Below are 19,102 nucleotides of genomic sequence, written 5' to 3'. Positions count from 1 at the left end.
AAAAACAAAAAAAAAAAAAAAAAAAAAAAAAAAAAAAAAAAAGAATATACAAATAAGGCCAGGTGCGGTGAGTCAGGCCTGTCATCCTAGCACTTTGGGAGCACTTTGGGAGGCCAAGGCGGGCAGATCCTTGAGGTCAGGACTTCAAGACCAGCCTGGCCAATATGGTGAAACCCCATCTCTACTAAAAAATACAAAAATTAGCTGGACGTGGTGGTAGCTGACTGTAATCTGAGCTACTTGGGAGGCTGAGGCAGGAGACTCGCTTGAACCCAGGAAGTGGAGGTTGCAGTGAGCCAAAATCATGCCACTGCACTCCAGCCTGGGCAACAGAGTAAGATGCCATCTCAAATATATATATAGATAGATAGATATAAATCTCTCTATATATAAGGTGTAAAAATGGTTGGAAAGAAAAATTGCTATTTTGGATGTACAAGGCAATGTTATTATTTGCTAAAAGGTTTTAGGTGCTAAGGATTCAGGTAAATGGTCCACTTAGCATTTACATATTTTCCTCTAATAAATAAACCCATGCATAATTTACTTAGTAGAAAATTAAAGACACTAAATTAGAAGAGCTAGAAAAATATGACTATTTTCTTAAATGCATCACATTCAAATTAGAGAAATCTAAAGCCCAATATCACAAGGTCAAAGTAATCTTACTCAAGCCTGACTTCAAAATGTCTTAATTTACAAAATAGGTTCATCCATGAAAACCTTTCCAAATGAGGCAATGCGAGAGAAATATCTAGGAAATTGGATATAGTGTTTACATGTTGATAAACTAATTTTGCCTGGATTGTAATGGATTTATTCATTTTTCTTCATAGCAAATAAAAAATAAAAATATATTTTATACTATAAAGTAATGTGGGTGATAAAGGACAAAATATATGTTCTTAATATGTAATGTGAACCACTTGGCATAAGCAACATGAAATAGACTTAGGGGTCCCTGTTATATGAGAATAATTAATTAACAACAATAAAAAAAATAACAAAAGTTATTTCAAGCCATGATAAAACATTTTGATTCAAGTTTCATCTTGATAAATAGAACACAAAATCATGAAAAAGTTGCTTTTTTTAAAGATATAAGTCAAAGAAGAAATTGTAGTCTGGTTTTCAGGAGAATGTCTCAATTGTAGATTTCTTAATTAAATGGTTTATTTCTTAGAAAGTAAAAGTTTATAAACTCCATCAATTATTTAACATGTATTTTATGACTCACATAGCTGTCTCATTTTAAAAATTCATCTATTTCTGGTAAGATCAATAGTATACGTCTCTAATATATCTTACTTTGAAAGAGCTCATAGTTAAAACTGACTTAAAAGTAGGAAACCCACTGAAAGTTTTATGATTAAAACAAAGTTTAAAGAAGCTATTTAAAACATGCTTCATAGATGATGGTTCCATGGGTAATCCTCAAACCCCCATATTCTTTTCCTTCATGAAATTCATTTATATGAGTACAAAAATAAACTACTGTAAAAGCCCTGGAACTCTAGAAGAATTTCATGAGAATTATGGCATAGAATGGGTTTAACATAGCCAGTTGCTTTATATTAATAAAACTCATATGTTTCATAGATACAAGAATGTTTCCCACTACCTAAATTTTAAAAAGTATGGTTTAGATTGATAAGGGTTAAGACCAGAAAATGGAAAGTCATTAGTAACCCTATAGCATACTCCAAATCTCTGGTGTTTGCTGTCTCTGCTTATTGTTGTTATGTCACCATAGAGTGGCTTTCTCTTTTTTGTTTTCTGTTGGATTTGGTTTTGCTTTGTTTTTTATTTTTGTTTTTCCCTAATGAGCTTGATTGCTTATTCAGAACAGGAATTTTGCTGCTTTTAGCACCGTTAGCCAACTGAATTGAACCCCAATGACCTAACTCAAAAATATCTGAAAAGAAAACTTGGTTACTCCAGTGTGGGTTAAGTATCTATTACACGTATTGGTTTTGGCCAGGTAGGTGAGCTTATGTAGTCCAAACCTGTAGATGTAAATGAGAAGAGGGGAAATTTCTTAAAAGCCGTAATTGGGCTAGACAGGTATCCTAGAGGTTTTCTACTGCATTGTTAATTCGCCAGAACTTATTGTTATGGGATGTCAATACTAAATTGCTGGTGGCTCAGAGTCAGGGCTATTTCCTGATCTGTTTTAACTTCTCTGTGATAAGCGCATTATGCATATGAAAATGTACACTTCAAAGCATGAAAGGCAGTCTTCCCATTTGGGATCACATTTGAAATGTAGCCAATCAACAATCAACTAACGATAGTTCTTATACATTGACTATGGTTCATATCTGGAGATAATAATCAAATACAGCATTTCAATTAGCAGAATAAACGGATGAATTTGACTCCTAAATAATTGCAGCAGATCTCTAAATAAGAAATTCTGTAGAGAAAGATTATGTGAGGAAGAAGGGAGAATCTTTAGTTTTTGTTATAGTACATATTTCGAATATCTGCCTAAATTCTTGAGTATAAAGAAATTTAATTCAGTTATAAATATCTGTAAAGCATTTCCCAAGTCCAGAGTATCCATTATAGTTATAGCTAACATTTATTGAAATTACACCTGTACATGAAGTAAGGTGCTTCCTCTTTCATGTATTATGTCATGACATTCTGAGGTAGGTTCGTTATACTCGTGTTTAATCAGAACATTAAAAAGTTGCCAGTGAAAGGCCACAAAACTAGGGAATAGAAAAGCAAAAATACTAGCCCAATTCTATCTGAGACTAGAGTTCATGGTGTTTTGTTTTGAACTACTTACTGATATTAAAAATAATTGGATACAGAGTTATCATATCCAGTCTTTTTTCTCATTAGGTTCTTTCTGTTAATTACTTCTAACAGTATTTAATTACTAACATTTTGTCATATGTCAAAAAATTATTCAAATAGCTTTTACTCATTATTTTTTGCAAATGTGTTTTTCCTATGAACCCAAATCTTATCATAACTAAAGATTATATACATCAAGATTTGTGGAATTAATGGTAAATTTAAAATTATGAAAGTAGAGCTATAAACACTAGTAAAGTGTCTCATCTCACATAGAAATGTGAAGAAAAAATGTTTTTAAAATTAGAGGTGTGAAGTTAGAGAAACAAATTATAAGATACTTTTACAGGGCTGGGCACAGTGGCTCATGCCTGTAATCCCAGCACTTTGGGAGGCCGAGGCAGGAGGATCCCTTGAGCCCAGGAGTTCAAGATCAGCCTGGGAAACATAGCAAGACCCTGTCTCAATAAAATAAAATAAAATAAAATAAAATAAAATAAAATAAAATAAAATACTTTTACAGAATGTCTTTCATCTCTGTGTATGTATGTGTAAGTGTCTTTCTCTATACTTTATAAATTATAGTTGACATGGTTAATACCTAAAGTTCAAACAGTCACCTTATCAGTTTCTATTTCTGGTCTTTAAGATTTGTTCCTTTCTCCACCATGCCTCATTATGTGTCACCAAACTTAATTTGGCATCAGTCCTCTCAAATACTCCACCCTAGAATTAGACAAACCACTGAATTCAGATATCCTCTACCCAAATGGTAATGAAGATTAGAGACAGTGACGCGCATGCATAGTGGAGAAGTGGATTGCAGGTATACCAAGGTATACTCAAAAAAAAAAAAAAAATGCATAATGTATGTTAGCCTGAGCTAGTGTGGCATCAGTTATAGAGCCTCCTTTGAGAGTTTTGCAGCTTAGTGAGGAGTTTACATGATTATTTATTTATTTGTTTTTTAGACGGAGTCTCACTCTGTGGCCCAGGCTGGAGTGCAGTGGTGCGATCTCAGCTCACTGCAACCTCTGCCTCCCAGGATCAAGCCATTCTCCTGCCTTAGCCTCCCATGTAGCTGGGATTACAGGTGCACACCACCACACCCAGCTAATTTTTGTATTTTTAGTAGAGATGGGTTTCACCATGTTGGCCAGACTAGTCTCAAACTCCTGACCTCAGGTAATCCACCCTCCTCGCCTTCCCAAAGTTCTGGGATTACAGGCCTGAGCCACTTTGCCCGGCCTTAAATGATTTTTGAGAAACAAGTTACTGAGACACTTAAAAAGAAATGAAGTTAAAGTTGTTAACATTAGTTCAGAATAAGCAGGTTCTTTAAGTGGTATACGCTGTTCGTTTACTTACAAAGAATGTAAAATACAAATGTTTGTTTTTGATATTTTATATGGATTTCTATTATGCAGGAGCGCAGTAAACTAAGAAGTAAAACAACTTATTCAACAACAAGGATTCTGACTCAAAAGCAAAAGTTGAAGCACATTATGAATGAATGTCAAAAGGGAAAAATCTAAAGCTAACATAAAAGAATGAGACTACATCAAATTGGATAAGGACTAGTATTTTATAGCCAGTTAATGAATATTGAAAGGACATCAACCTCATCTCCTTGAAACACATATGAACATAGTTGAGCCAAAGGGTGACATGATGTATATGTTCAGTCTAGAGGCATTTTTGTTAAAATTTTCCAACAGTTGTAATATTGTGTATTCAGTGACTCATATAATTGCTAAATTATCATCTAACGAAATAACCAGAAGTACCTTTTATGTCATTTATTACATAATCATAATTGGCCAGATTATTCCAAACTCACAAGTTTATGATGACTGTAAACGAATTTGAATTGGCTGATTATGAAGAACAATGCATCCCTTAATTAATATTTACTTTAATAAAATTCATCACTCCAGAAAGTTTGCCTTAAGCAATAATGTTTTCAAAACATCTTTTATGACATTTCACTACCTGAATCTGCTTATATTATAAACTTTTGAATAAGTGATTGAAAAAATTTTAGCACAATATGATGCCATATGATTTTTAGTTCCATGGTAATAATTTTCAAATTGGAGATAGAAATGATAAGCTTATTTAATAAAGACTTGTATATGTATATTCTTTTACATATCTGTAAAGATGATTCATGAACAACTTAGGGAGCAATCATTTCAACCTTCAGTTAAAAGATAAAGAGTAAAACAATATTTCTTTTGCTGTGAATTTAATGTGAATATTTTAACCAATTTGCAGTCGCATCAGATCTAACACTAATGTAAGATGGCTATAATATTTTTCTTTTACAAATATTATTAGTTGAAGGTTAGGAAAGACTCCCTTCTTCTTGCCAAGTAGTACATTAATTAATGAAATTTTTTTATTAGGTGTTTGAGTGAATAACAGACTCTCAAGAGATAGACATCCATCAGTATTTTTTAGCAAAGTTTTTAAATATTATAGATATTAATGAAAACCAGTCACCATATATCCATTTTTTCCCCCATCTGTGTTAATGAAAATGTTTTGAAAGTCCAAATGCTACTGATTTTGGTTTACCGCCACCTGCCATTTTCTTATTAGATGTGGCATTCACAACAAAATTTCCCTACTAATCAAACTCTTGGGCATGATCTGGATATTAGATACACAGAACAAAATGACCTGACACACTCTTCATGCCCAAGATAGTTAACAAAATGCTGTCTATCTCACATGTTTCCTCTCTTCTTAGGGGCATTGAGAGGTGGTCTCTTCCTGTATATTATTTTTTTCTTTAGGTTAAAGATCAGATTACCTTTTTTTTTTCCTTTTATTTTAAGTACAGGGGTACACGTGCAGGATGTGAAGGTTTGTTTCATAAGTAAATGTGTTTCATGGGGGTTTGTTTTACCAATTATTTCATCACCCAGGCATTATCCTAGTATCCATTATTTATTTTTTGTGATCCTCTCCCTTCTCCCAACCTCCATCCTCCAATAGGCCCCAGTGTGTGTTGCTCCTCTCTATGTGTTCATGTGTTCCATCATTTAGCTTGCATTTATAAGTGACAACATGTGGTATCTTGTTTTCTGTTCCTGCACTAGTTTGCTAAGAATAATGGCCTCTAGCTCCATCCATGTTTCTGCAAAGGACACAATCTCATTCTTTTTATGGCTGCAGAGTATTCCATGGTGTATTTGTACCATATTTTCTTTATCCAGTCTATCCTTGATGGGCATTTGGGTTGGTTCCAAGTCTTTCCTATTGTGACTAGTGCTGCAACGAATATACACGTGCATGTGTCTTTATAATAGAATGATTTATATTCCTCTGGGTATATACCCAGTAATGGGATTGCTGGGTTTAATGGTATTTCTAACTTTAGGTCTTTGAGGAATTGTCACACTGTCTTGCACAATGGTTGAACCAATTTACATTCCGAACCAACAGTGTAAAAGCATTTCTTTTTCTCCACAACCTCACCAGCATCTATTATTTTTTTACTTTTTGGTAATAGCCATTCTGACTTGTGTGAGATAGTATCTCATTGTCATTTTGATTTACATTTCTCTAATGATCAGTGATATTGACCTTTTTTTCATATGCTTGTTGGCCGCATGTATGTCTTCTTTTGAGAAGTTTCTGTTCATGTCCTTTGCCCACTTTTTAATGGGGTGTTTTTCTTTTGTAAATTTGTTTAAGTTCCTTGTAGATGCTGGATATTAAACCTTTGTCTGAGGCATAGTTTGCAAAATTTTTCTCCCATTCTGTACATTGTCTCTTTTTTCAGTTGATAGTTTCTTTGGCTGTGTAGAAGCTCTTCAGTGTAGTTAGATCACATTTGTCAATTTTTGCTTTTGTTGCAATTGCTTTTGGTGTCTTTGTCATGAAAGCGTTGGCCATGTCTATGTCCTGAATGGTATTCCCTAGGTAGTCTTCCAGGGTTTTTATAGTTTTGGGTTTTACAGTAAAGTCTTTACTCTATCTTGAATTAAAGTGTAAATAAGGGGTCCAGTTACAATTTTCTACATATTGCTAACCAGTTATCCCAGCACCATTTATTGAATAGGAAATCCATTTCCCATTGCTTGTTTTTGTCAGGCTTGCCAAAAATCAGATAGTTGTTAAGTGTACAGTTTTATTTCTGGGTTCGTTATTCTGTTCCGTTGATCTAAGTGTCTGTTCTGTACCAGTACCATGCTGTTTTGGTTACTGTAGCCCTATAGTATAGTTTGAAGTTGGATAGTGGGATGCCTCCAATTTTGTTCTTTTTGCTTAGAATTGGCTTGGCTATTTGGGCTCTTCTTTGGTTCAATGTGAATTTTAAAATAGTTTTCTCTATTTCCAAATAAATATATTACAAGAAACATTAATGCAAAATTTCTCATGATTTAATGTGAGATAGAAAGACTGCATAATATATTATGCTTTAATTTCTTCCTCTTGTTGTGAAATAAATATTAAAATAACCTCTCAGAAATAAGAGGGTCAAAGTCTTGGAGAACTATACTCTTCTAGAGATAATTTATTTATTTTATCCTTTTCAGATAAAGCAAAGAATTTGATATGATAAATGGCCAAGAAATTTCCAAAGTTCATGAGGCAGCATCTTTCACATATATTTAGCAGACAATCAAAAATATAACACAGAAATAATTGAATAGCACTAGAAGAGTAACAAGTTTGGAGATACTAGTACAATCGTGTGTTGATTAGTGATGGTGATACATTCTAAGAAATGCACCATTAGGCAATTCCGTCATTGTGCAAACATCACAGAGTGTACTTACACAAACCAAGATGGTGTAGCCTACTACACATGTAGGTTATATGGTATAGACTATTACTCCTTGACTACAAGCCTGTGCGGTATGTTAGTGTACCAATACTGTGGGCAGTTATAACACAATGGTGAGTACTTGCATATCTAAACATATCTAAATATAGAAAAAGTACAACAAAACTACCGCATAAAAGGTTTTTTAAATGGTACCACCTATATATGTGTGTGCATAATTAGTTACCATGAATTGAACTTGGAGGTCAGAGAGAGTTGCTCTGGGTGAATGAATCAGTGAGTGCGTTGTGAGTGAGTGTGAAGGCCTAGGACCTCACTGTACACTACCATAGACATTACAAATACTGTAGAGTTAGGCTGCATTAAATTTTTAAAAAACTATTTTCTTTCCTTAATAGTAAATTAACCTTAGCTTACTGGAACCTTTATATTCTATAAATTTATTAATTTATAGAAAACCTTTTAACTCCTTTGTAGGAACACTTAGCTTAAAACACAAACACATTTTAGAGCTGTACAAAAAATTTATCTTTATTCTTTCAGCTTTTTTCTATTTATAACATTTTTTCATTTTTAAAACATTTTTGTGCAAAACTGAGTCACAAACACATACATTATTAGTTTAACCTACACAGAGTCAGGATCATCCATAACACTGTGTTCCACCTTCATATCTTGTCCCACTGGAAGGTCTTCAGGGGCAATAACTCGCATGGAGCTGTCATCTCTTATAACAGTGCCTTCTTCTGGAATACTGCCTGAAGGACCTGCCTGAGGCTGTTTTTCAGTTAACTTTTTTATAAGTAGAAGAAATACATGCTAAAAATAATGATAAAAACTATATTAGTAAATACATAAATTAGTAACATAGTCATCTATTATCTAATATTATGTACTATATATAATTGTATAAGCTATACTTTCATATGACTAGTAGCACAGTAGGTTTGTGCACAGTAGGTTTGTTTACACCAGCATAATCATAAACACATGAATAATGTGTGATGTTTATGATGCTTATGACGTTAAGATGGCTACCATGTCATGAGGCAATGAGAATTTCTCACTCCATTATAATCTTAGGTGGTCATCATCATGTGTGAGGTCCATCATTGACCAAAGTGTTGGTTTTTTTTTGTTTTTGTTTTTATTATACTTTAAGTTCTAGGGTACATGTGCATAACATGCAGGTTTGTTACATATGTATACTTGTGCCATGTTGGTGTGCTGCACCCATCAACTCGTCATTTACATCAGGTATAACTCCCAATGCAATTTCTCCCCCCTCCCCCCTCCCCATAATAGGACCCGGTGTGTGATGTTCCCCTTCCCGAGTCCAGGTGATCTCATTGTTCAGTTCCCACCTATGAGTGAGAACATGCGGTGTTTGGTTTTCTGTTCTTGCGATAGTTTTCTGAGAATGATGGTTTCCAGCTGCATCCATGTCCCTACAAAGGACAGAAACTCATCCATTTTTATGGCTGCATAGTATTCCATGGTGTATATGTGCCACATTTTCTTAATCCAGTCTGTCACTGATGGACATTTGGGTTGATTCCAAGTCTTTGCTATTGTGAATAGTGCCACAATAAACATACGTGTGCATGTATCTTTATAGCAGCATGATTTATAATCCTTTGGGTATATACCCAGTAATAGGATGGCTGGGTCATATGGTACTTCTAGTTCTAGATCCTTGAGGAATTGCCATACTGTTTTCCATAATGGTTGAACTAGTTTACAATCCCACCAACAGTGTAAAAGTGTTCCTATTTCTCCACATCCTCTCCAGCACTTGTTGCTTCCTGACTTTTTATGATTGCCATTCTAACTGGTGTGGGCAATCAGGCAAGAGAAAGAAATAAAGGGTATTCAGTTAGGAAAAGAAGAAGTCAAACTGTCCCTGTTTGCAGATGACATGATTGTATATTTAGAAAACCCCATCGTCTCAGCCCAAAATCTCCTTAAGCTGATAAGCAACTTCAGCAAAGTCTCAGGCTACAAAATTAATGTGCAAAAATCACAAGCATTCTTATATACCAGTAACAGACAAACAGAGAGCCAAATCATGAATGAACTTCCATTCACAATTGCTTCAAAGAGAATAAAATACCTAGGAATCCAACTTACAAGGGATGTAAAGGACCTCTTCAAGGAGAACTATAAACCACTGCTCAGTGAAATAAAAGAGGACACAAACAAATGGAAGAACATACCATGTTCATGGATAGGAAGAATCAATATCATGAAAATGGCCATACTGCCCAAGGTCATTTATAGATTCAATGCCATCCCCATCAAGCTACCAATGAGTTTCTTCACAGAATTGGAAAAAACTGCTTTAAAGCTCATATGGAACCAAAAAAGACCCCGCATTGCCAAGACAATCCTAAGTCAAAAGAACAAAGCTGGAGGCATCACACTACCTGACTTCAAACTATACTACAAGGCTACATTAACCAAAACAGCATGGTACTGGTACCAAAACAGAGATATAGACCAATGGAACAGAACAGAGTCCTCAGAAATAATACCACACATCTGTAGCCATCTGATCTTTGACAAACCTGAGAAAACAAGAAACAGGGAAAGGATTCCCTATTTAATAAATGGTGCGGGGAAAATTGGCTAGCCATAAGTAGAAAGCTGAAACTGGATCCTTTCCTTACACCTTATACGAAAATTAGTTCAAGATGGATTAGAGACTTAAATGTTAGACCTAATACCATAAAAACCCTAGAAGAAAACCTAGGTAATACCATTCAGGACATAGGCATGGACAAGGACTTCATGTCTAAAACACCAAAAGCAACGGCAACAAAAGCCAAAATTGACAAATGGGATCTCATTAAACTAAAGAGCTTCTGCACAACAAAAGAAACTACCATCAGAGTGAACAGGCAACCTACAGAATGGGAGAAAATTTTTGCAATCTACTCATCTGACAAAGGGCTAATATCCAGAACCTACAAAGAACTCAAACAAATTTACAAGAAAAACACAAACAACCCCATCAAAAAGTGGGCAAGGGATATGAACAGACATTTCTCAAAAGAAGACATGCATACAGCCAACAGACACATGAAAAAATGCTTGTCATCACTGGCCATCAGAGAAATGCAAATCAAAACCACAATGAGATACCATCTCACACCAGTTAGAATGACCAAAGTGTTGTTTTAAGCTGCATTTCTGTACTCACAACATGATTACTTCTACTTTTCTCAGGACACCAAATCTCAGAGGAAGGAATTTCTATCTAGATTTGTTTGCCACCTATCTAAAGAAGGTTATCTGCCTCAAACAGACTATTCTTGAGTTTAACTAAAAAACACAACTGCAAGGGTTTTCTTTTACAGGTAAAAGTATAGGAAATGTAACAAAAGTAGTTTAAGATATATGATATGTAGAGTGGGTGAGTTTTCCAAATACATGTTCAACAAGCCTTTAGAATAGTCAGCCACATATTAGGATGTGTAGATAATTCCCTGAGCAATATCTTTACTAAGAAGAAAAGTCAAAATTTGACAGATATCTAACTATAGATGTCACATATGTCTCTGTCAGTTGTAAAAAGTAAGAATGTTTATTGCAAACACAGTATCTGATAAAATGTTTGAAAAATGTTTGAAAGACTAACAGCTGACAAACAAAGCGATGTGCAAGTAAGATCTGCTGCTGAAAGGATAGTAAAGAAGTGCTATATTTGAACACCATAAGTGAGAGAGTTGGGAGAATCAGGAAATATAAAGTACCTGCAATCACAAGGTACCTATTAGGCCTGATTTTTCCATTTTCTAGGATTGGGACTTTGCCTCAGTCATTAACCTCTCTGAGCTTATTTCTCTTTTGTAAACAAACAAATAAATGACAGAGAATGGTCATACTATACTCAGGGACTGAATTACTTAAGAACATGTTTTTTCAAAACTTTTGCAATTCAGGGTAGAACCTGGATCAATTCTCTAGACATTTCTGTTTACCAGCTTCAGCACCATTGTCACTACTTGATTCATCACATATAAATGGTTAAACCCTCGAATTTCTTTGGAAAATATTGTCTACCAAAACCCAAGTTAAAAATGGCAAATAAAAATAAACTTTATCAACATGAAAATATAAACAGTAGCAAAAATAACAATGTTAATGAACATTGTAAATGTTTCTTGGGGGCTTAATATTTATCAGGTTTTTAAAAAATAAGTTTTACTGTGTGTACTTAAGGTACACAACGTGATATTATGGAATATACACAGATAGTAAAGTGATTACTATGCTGAAGCAGATTAACATACCCATCATCTCAAATAGTTGTCTATTTTGTTGTTGTTGTTTTGTGGATAGAACAGCTAAAATCTACCCATATAGCATGAATCCCAAATACAGTACAATTGTATTACTTACAGTCCTCAAGTTGTGCATTTGATCTCTAGACTTCTTCATTTTATGTATCTGCTTTTTAGGATTCATATGCATCATCTCATTAGATCCTCACAACAGCTCTATGACTTAAAGGACTGTTGTCTTTATTGTCTAAACCTACACAGAAAGTGACAAAGACAAGATGTGGATCCAAAAACCCTGATTCTGGAGTTTGGAATGTTAGCCATGAAACCAGTGACCTTTCATACAGCCATACTCTGGTCTTGAAAGCCTGTACCATGTTGCAAAACTTGTTTTTCTTAACAGAAGTACTTGTTACATGGAATGGCCTCACGTATTTCTGGCACTGATCACTATTTTTCTCCTCTTATGCCTCTCTAATTATATGCCCATCAGAATAAAATCTTATTTAGGTGCAATCATATATTTTTCATTTTTAAAATGCCCAAAATGTTTTTCATAGTGAGTCTTGAACAATATACTTAACAAATACTAAAAACATGATATGTAACGTTCACCTCTATTCAAAGGGACAGAGTACTTAAGTGTATCAAAACAGAATTTTCCTGTATTTGCTTTATACAAAGTCTACTTGCCTTCAGCGAATGACCATCTGCAAAACTAAATTAGAACAAGCTTATTACATTGCAAAATTATTTTTGAATATGTAAAAGCAAGCAGTTCTCAGGGCCATTTTATATAATACGCCTTGTACTATTTAACATTTCTAGAACAATCAACATGCTGAGAATATTTCAATGCTCAGTTTGTCTCAGAATGAATGGTCTTTCAGAATATTAGAGAACACTTGAAGATGTGCTTTGCAAAGCAAATGCAAGATTTGAATTTTCAATCTGTCCTTTTAACCTCTGATCATGTCAGGGATAACAATATGCTTTAGAACTTCAGTTATTGTCCTAGATAAGTAATAACTGTCATTTGAATCATTAAAACATGTTAAGTCATTACATTTCATTATAGGAGTTCTTTTTCTTTTTCTTTTTCTATTTTTTTTTTTTTTTTTTTGAGATAGAGTCTCGCTCTGTCACCCAGGCTAGAGTGCAATGGCACGGTCTCAGCTCACTGCAACCTTCACCTCCTGGGTACAAGCGATTCTCCTGTCTCAGCCTTTTGAGTAGCTGGAACTACAGGCACGTGCCAGCACTCCCAACTAAATTTTGTGTTTTTAGTAGAGACGGGGTTTCACCATGTTGGCCAGTCTGGTCTCGAACTTCTGACCTCGTGATCCACCCGCCTCGGCCTCCCAAATTGCTGGGATTACAGGCGTGAGCCACTGTGCTCAGCCCATTATAGGGGTTCTTGCTAGAGAGTTACATTAGTTGTTATCAGACTTTTTGCATCAGACATCATAGAAGATTAATTCTCAACAACTCTGTCTTTAAGTTTGCATGATTCCTTATCTACAATGACAAACAAATGCCATTTTCAGAGGGTAATTTCTCATTTTGGAGTAGATTAAAAGGATGAAAAAATAGCAATAAAAGCTTTTGCGTGGAGAGTTCCATAGTATGCAAATGGATATGGTGAATACTACTTTTTAATAAATGAAGCACCATCGTGATGGTTTGGGGGAATGCTAGCTGTACTTAACATATCCATCCATCTTAGTGTTCTTACATTTATTCTGTTTAGAAGATGGCTAAATCTCGGTGGAGAAAGCTTTAATTCTCTTTCAAGTGTCATTGGCTTGGAATGCTTTGATCATGCTGAGATATGTCCAAACCCTGTCATGGCAATTCTCTGATGATTTCAGGCTGATTTGCTTTGTACATCAAAGGCATGGAGAGACCACTCTAAACACATGATTTTGACTCCACATTTTGAAGTCTCTCGAATATTCATAAGCTATATTGTTATAAGAAGTGGACCACTGTTACACACTTAGAAAATATGGTAACTGATTGTATCCCAGACATTATCTTGCTATTTCTGAAAAGCAATGATTCTTATGTGTCTCTTCCTCAATTATTTTATTGTTATGTTCAAAATAAGTAAGCTACTTTAAAAATGTTACAAAACATGATTTCTAAGTAATGTTTGGATAACATCAAATTTTGATATCATCATATTGTCATAACATAAAACTCTAAATAATAGAAAATTGAAACTCAAGGTAAGAGTGGTTATCACAATGTTTATAAATCCACCAGTATCAGCTCTTACATTTTGGATATTGTAATAGATAGTATTCTAGGAAATAGTAATAACCCTTGGTTACTCTAATTCCATTCTTTTATTTCAGGATGTAGCTCTCCTGTAGAACTTTGATACTTTTCTTTTTGCTCTTAGTCTTTTGGTCAGTTTTTTCAAGCTGTGTTTAGTGACCAGGTAATTAACAGAAAAAAGAAAAAAAAAGGAAAAGTGCATGAAATTAAAATTAGCCAACTAATATCTTTTCTTTTCCTTTCTTTTTTTTTTTTTTTTTTTTTTTTGAGACGGAGTTTCACTCTTGTTGCCCAGGCTATAGTGCAATGGCACAATCTTGGCTCACTGCAACCTTTGCTTCTTGGGTTCAAGCAATTCTCACCTCAGCCTCCTGAGTAGCTGGGATTACAGGCACCCACCACCACGCCCAGCTAATTTTTTGTATTTTTAGTAGAGACAGGGTTTCACCATGTTGGCCAGGCTGGTCTTGAACTCCTGACCCCAGGTGATCTACCCGCCTCGGCCTCACAAAGTGCTGGGATTACAGGCATGAACTAATATTTTAAAAAGAACAATAAATTTACAGAAACTTTCATCTATTGATTCTGATAATAACAAACCAGAATTCTGGAAAATGCAATATTTCTACTCCCTATCATCACCATTATCACCATCATTAGAGATGAAAGATAAGCAGTGTTAGTAATAGCAGTGTTAGAATATAGCTATGTGAAATAAATTATCAAAACAGAAACAATGGCTGGTATTTATTGGGCACTTCTAATGTAGTCTTTTTTTTTTTTAATATGTAGTTTTCAGAACTGCCCTGCTAATTATATTGAATTATTATCATGATATTACAGATGAAGAAACTGGAAGTCTGATAAACTGTCTAGAGTTCAATGGCAGATGATCATCAGAGCCTGTATTTTTTAACCTTTGTGCTCTACTGTCTCCTGTGTAGAATATTATACCTTCACAAGTATTGAGCTATCTGGTAATTTCATATTTTTAAAGTTTCCCCAATTTTATTTTTTCACTCTGAAAAGTCTGTTCAATTATGGAATAATCTACTCAAATATTCAAAATTTTCATTACTATGTCTTGGGGTGGGAGGTGTACAGTTGTTTTCTAAAGATTTTTAAATGGCTGTAATAAAACAATGATTCTATTCCTTTAAAAGTATGTAAATATTTACTACTTGTTTAATTTGGAGTGTTTCTTTTTAAACCTTTTTGGTTTTTTTTTCCCATCAGAAATATATATGTTTTATGACATGCATCAACTAACAGAATTTTATGAAATTTAATGTTTGAAAATCTCAGAAGATTACAGCATATTCCCAAATTCAGTATGATAGCCACCATTAAATCTTATATATATATACTCCAGTCACTGATTATAGCCTGTAAACCTAATTATATGTTGTGATTCTTTAGTAATTCATTAGAAGAGGAATATTTTAAATAGTCTTTGGTGAAATGCCTGTAAATCTCATGTCAGTTAATATTCAACAACTACATTTACTTATTCAGTGAGTCATCTTCAGATTTCATGACTTAGCTAACCACAGATATACCAATTGAATTTTTGTATGTGTTGGTTCATAAGCACTGAAAAGACTAAAAGAGATTAAGATATACCTACATATTTTAGAAATATGAAAATATGCAATGCATTTTTTAAAATTATGTACTGATGTACTGCTACTTTTTATTATTTTGGATTCAGGAGGTACACGTGAAAGTTTGTTACGTGGGTATATTGTGTAATACTGGGATTTGGGCTTCTATTGAACCCATCACCCAAATAGTGAATATATTATCATTATCCAATAACTAATTTTTTTCTTTTTTCTTTTTTTATTATACTTTATGTTCTAGGGTACCTGTGCACAATGTGCAGGTTTGTTACATATGTATACATGTGCCATGTTAGTGTGCTGCACCCATCAACTCATCATTTACATTAGGTATATCTCCTAATGCTATCCCTCCCCCCTCACCCCATCCCACAACAGGCCCCAGTGTGTGATGTTCCTCTTCCAGTGTCCAAGTGTTCTCATTGTTCAGTTCCCACCTATGACTGAGAACATGTGGTGTTTGGTTTTCTGTTCTTGTGATAGTTTGCTGAGCATGATGGTTTCCAGCTGCATCCATGTCCCTACAAAGGACATGAAGTCATCCTTTTTCATGGCTGCATAGTATTCCATGGTGTATATGTGCCACATTTTCGTAATCCAGTCTATTTTGAAACCCTTTCCCCACTCTTCCCCTCCTCTCTTTGTGAGTCCCCAATGTCTATTGTTTCTGTCTTTATGCCAGAAACAATGAGTACCCAATGTTTAACTTCCATTTATAAGTAAGAATATGCGGTATTTGGTTTTCTGTTCTGGCATTAATTCGCTTAGGATTAAGGCCTCCAGCTTCATCTATGTTGTTGCAGAGGATATGATTTCATTCTTTTTATGGCTGCATAGTATTCCATGGTATATATGTGCCACATATTCTTTATCCAATCCACTGTTGATAGGCACTTAGGTTGATTCCATGATTTTGCTATTGTGAATACTGCTGGGATGAACATACAAGTGCAGTTGGTTTTTTTTTTTTTTGACATGACAATGTTTTTCCTTTTGCTAGATACCCAGTAGCAGAATCACTGGATCAAATAATAGTTCAATTTTTAATTCTTTGAGATATCTTGAAACTGCTTTTCATAGAGGTTGTACTAGTTTACATTTCTACCAACAGTGTGTAAGCATTCCCTTTTTTTTCTGCGTCCTCCCAAACATCTGTTATTTCTTGACATTTTTATAATGGCCTGAGTGGTGTGAGACAGTATCTCAGTGTGGTTTTAATTTGCATTTCTCTGATGATTCATTATGTTAAGCATTTTTTCATATGTTTGTTGGCCATTTGTATGTCTTCTTTTGTGTGGTGTCTGTTTATGTCCTTTGCTCGCTTTTCAAAGTGGTTGTTTATTTTTTGTTGATTTAAGTTCCTTATAGATTCTAAATATTAGTCTTTGTCAGATGCAGAGTTTACAAATGTATTCTCCCATTCTCTAGGTTGTCTGTTTGTTCTTCTGATTGTTTCTTTGGCTGTGCAGAAGCTCCTCAGTTTAAGTCTCATTTGTCAATTTTTTATTTCTTTGTGTTTGCCTTTGAGGTCTTATAAATTCTTTGTTCAGTCCAATGTTCAGAAGAGTTTTTCCTAGGTTTTCTTCTAGGATTTTTATAGTTTGAGGTCTTACATTTAAGCCTTTGATTCATCTTGAGTTAATTTCTCTATATGGCAAGAGGTAGGGGTCCAGTGTCATTCTTCTGGATATTGCTAGCCAGTTTTCCGAGCACCATTTATTGAATAGGGTATCCTTTCCTTATTGTTTATTTTTGTTGACTGTCGAAAATCAGTTGACTGTACATGTATAGCTTTATTTCTGAGTTCTTTATTCTGTGTCAACTTTTATACCGGTACCATGCTTTTAAATGTATCAGAAAACGAGTAGAGTGGTTTAAACAAAGATAATTGGGTATAAAGATGTAATATTTTAATACTAAATTCTATTCATAATAATTATTGTAATTGTTCCTAAGCCTTATGAAACATGAATGATTAAAGCTGTATTTTAAGCTTTTATTTTAGAACTTGTTTTATCATTAACAATTCTATTTTGCATTTGTAGTGTGCTTCAAAAATAATTTAATAAAATAATGAGTCACCTGTTAAAATAAAGTATATAATAAGAATGACCTGAAAGCTAAATAAGTGAACTCTTCAGAAATTATTGGTGAGAATTTACTGTTGTGAACTAGTTGATTACCCACTCCGAGTATATGAATGTGGTCGGTTACAGAAAATCCAAACCACAGAGCTCACTGCCAATTGTGTTTCTTTAATTAAACTTTTATGAGATTATTAAAGTATCATATTGTACAGACCTTCAATGGTGCTGAAAAGCAATGTCTCACCCATTTACAAATTATACACAATATGCATTCTACATCTTACCTGTATATTACTGTGTTACATTTTACATATATTTAAATATATGTTTACATTATGTATTATTCATTAACATAATGTATAAAACATATATATTTATAATACATTACACATGTTATAAATTTGTTATCTAGTATATATTATATAACTTTAAAATCACAATATATTTTATTTATTTTGTGATATTGCTGAATTAACAGGTATTTGAGGAAGGAGACGTGATGCCCTAGATATGTATATTGTAATTTCAGAAATATTAAAATATGGAAAAAAATGTTCATCTTAGAAGCCAGGTACATGAATTACATTCCTCCAATTGCAAATCTGAGCCCAGATGTAATTTTTTTGGTGAGATTTTGGAAACTATGCGTTCATGTAAGAATTCCTTGGTGTACACCGCTTGTTTGAAATTAGTCAGTCTGTTATATTCTACAAAATTCTCATGATTCCCATGAGTGGTGAGTGTTATAAAATCTTAAGAATGTTATCAGAGACAAAGCATATGATTTGGACTAATTTCAAAATGAAATTATGTATTTAAACTATATGTGCTTGCTGCACATTTTCTACATTGTTAACAATAGTTTTATGACAATTAATTGGTTTCTTCAAAAATTTACCAGGAAACAGACCCTCTTCATTTCACTCTTGGCTCTATGGAAATGGTCTTGGTATGAAACCTGGAATCCATTCCCAGTGTAAGGGCAAGCTGACTGGCACCAAGTCTATGAAGTTGAACATTGATTCAGTATACTCAGCCAAAACAACTCACTTATCAGAGAAAAACAATCATTTGGGCCTGCAAATTGATTTTCCATGTTGATTATAGTGACATTAAGTAGAAATGACTTCAGTTTCCATGTTTAATTGTTCTCTAGTCCCCTTCTGATCATAAGTAGAAATTATACCAACTCGTATTCAAATACCAAGAAAAAGC

At 34.1% G+C, this 19,102-nt stretch overlaps 1 long non-coding RNA gene across 1 annotated transcript in view; it reads left to right on the top strand.

Moving 5' to 3' along the window:
* The window catches only part of LOC111547152, a 64,415-nt gene extending 60,041 nt beyond the window's left edge, over nt 1-4,374 (top strand). The window contains exons 3-4 of the long non-coding RNA XR_002733038.1: nt 3,458-3,644; nt 4,236-4,374. This is a non-coding gene — a long non-coding RNA (uncharacterized LOC111547152). The remainder of the gene's footprint in view (nt 1-3,457; nt 3,645-4,235) is intronic.
* Nucleotides 4,375-19,102: the final 14,728 nt, after the last annotated feature.

Source organism: Piliocolobus tephrosceles, chromosome 4 (assembly GCF_002776525.5).
Source record: "Piliocolobus tephrosceles isolate RC106 chromosome 4, ASM277652v3, whole genome shotgun sequence".
Taxonomy (NCBI): Eukaryota; Metazoa; Chordata; class Mammalia; order Primates; family Cercopithecidae; genus Piliocolobus; species Piliocolobus tephrosceles.
The sequence above is the reverse complement of the archived record's forward strand: the minus strand, read 5'-3'. Positions and strand labels throughout refer to the sequence as shown.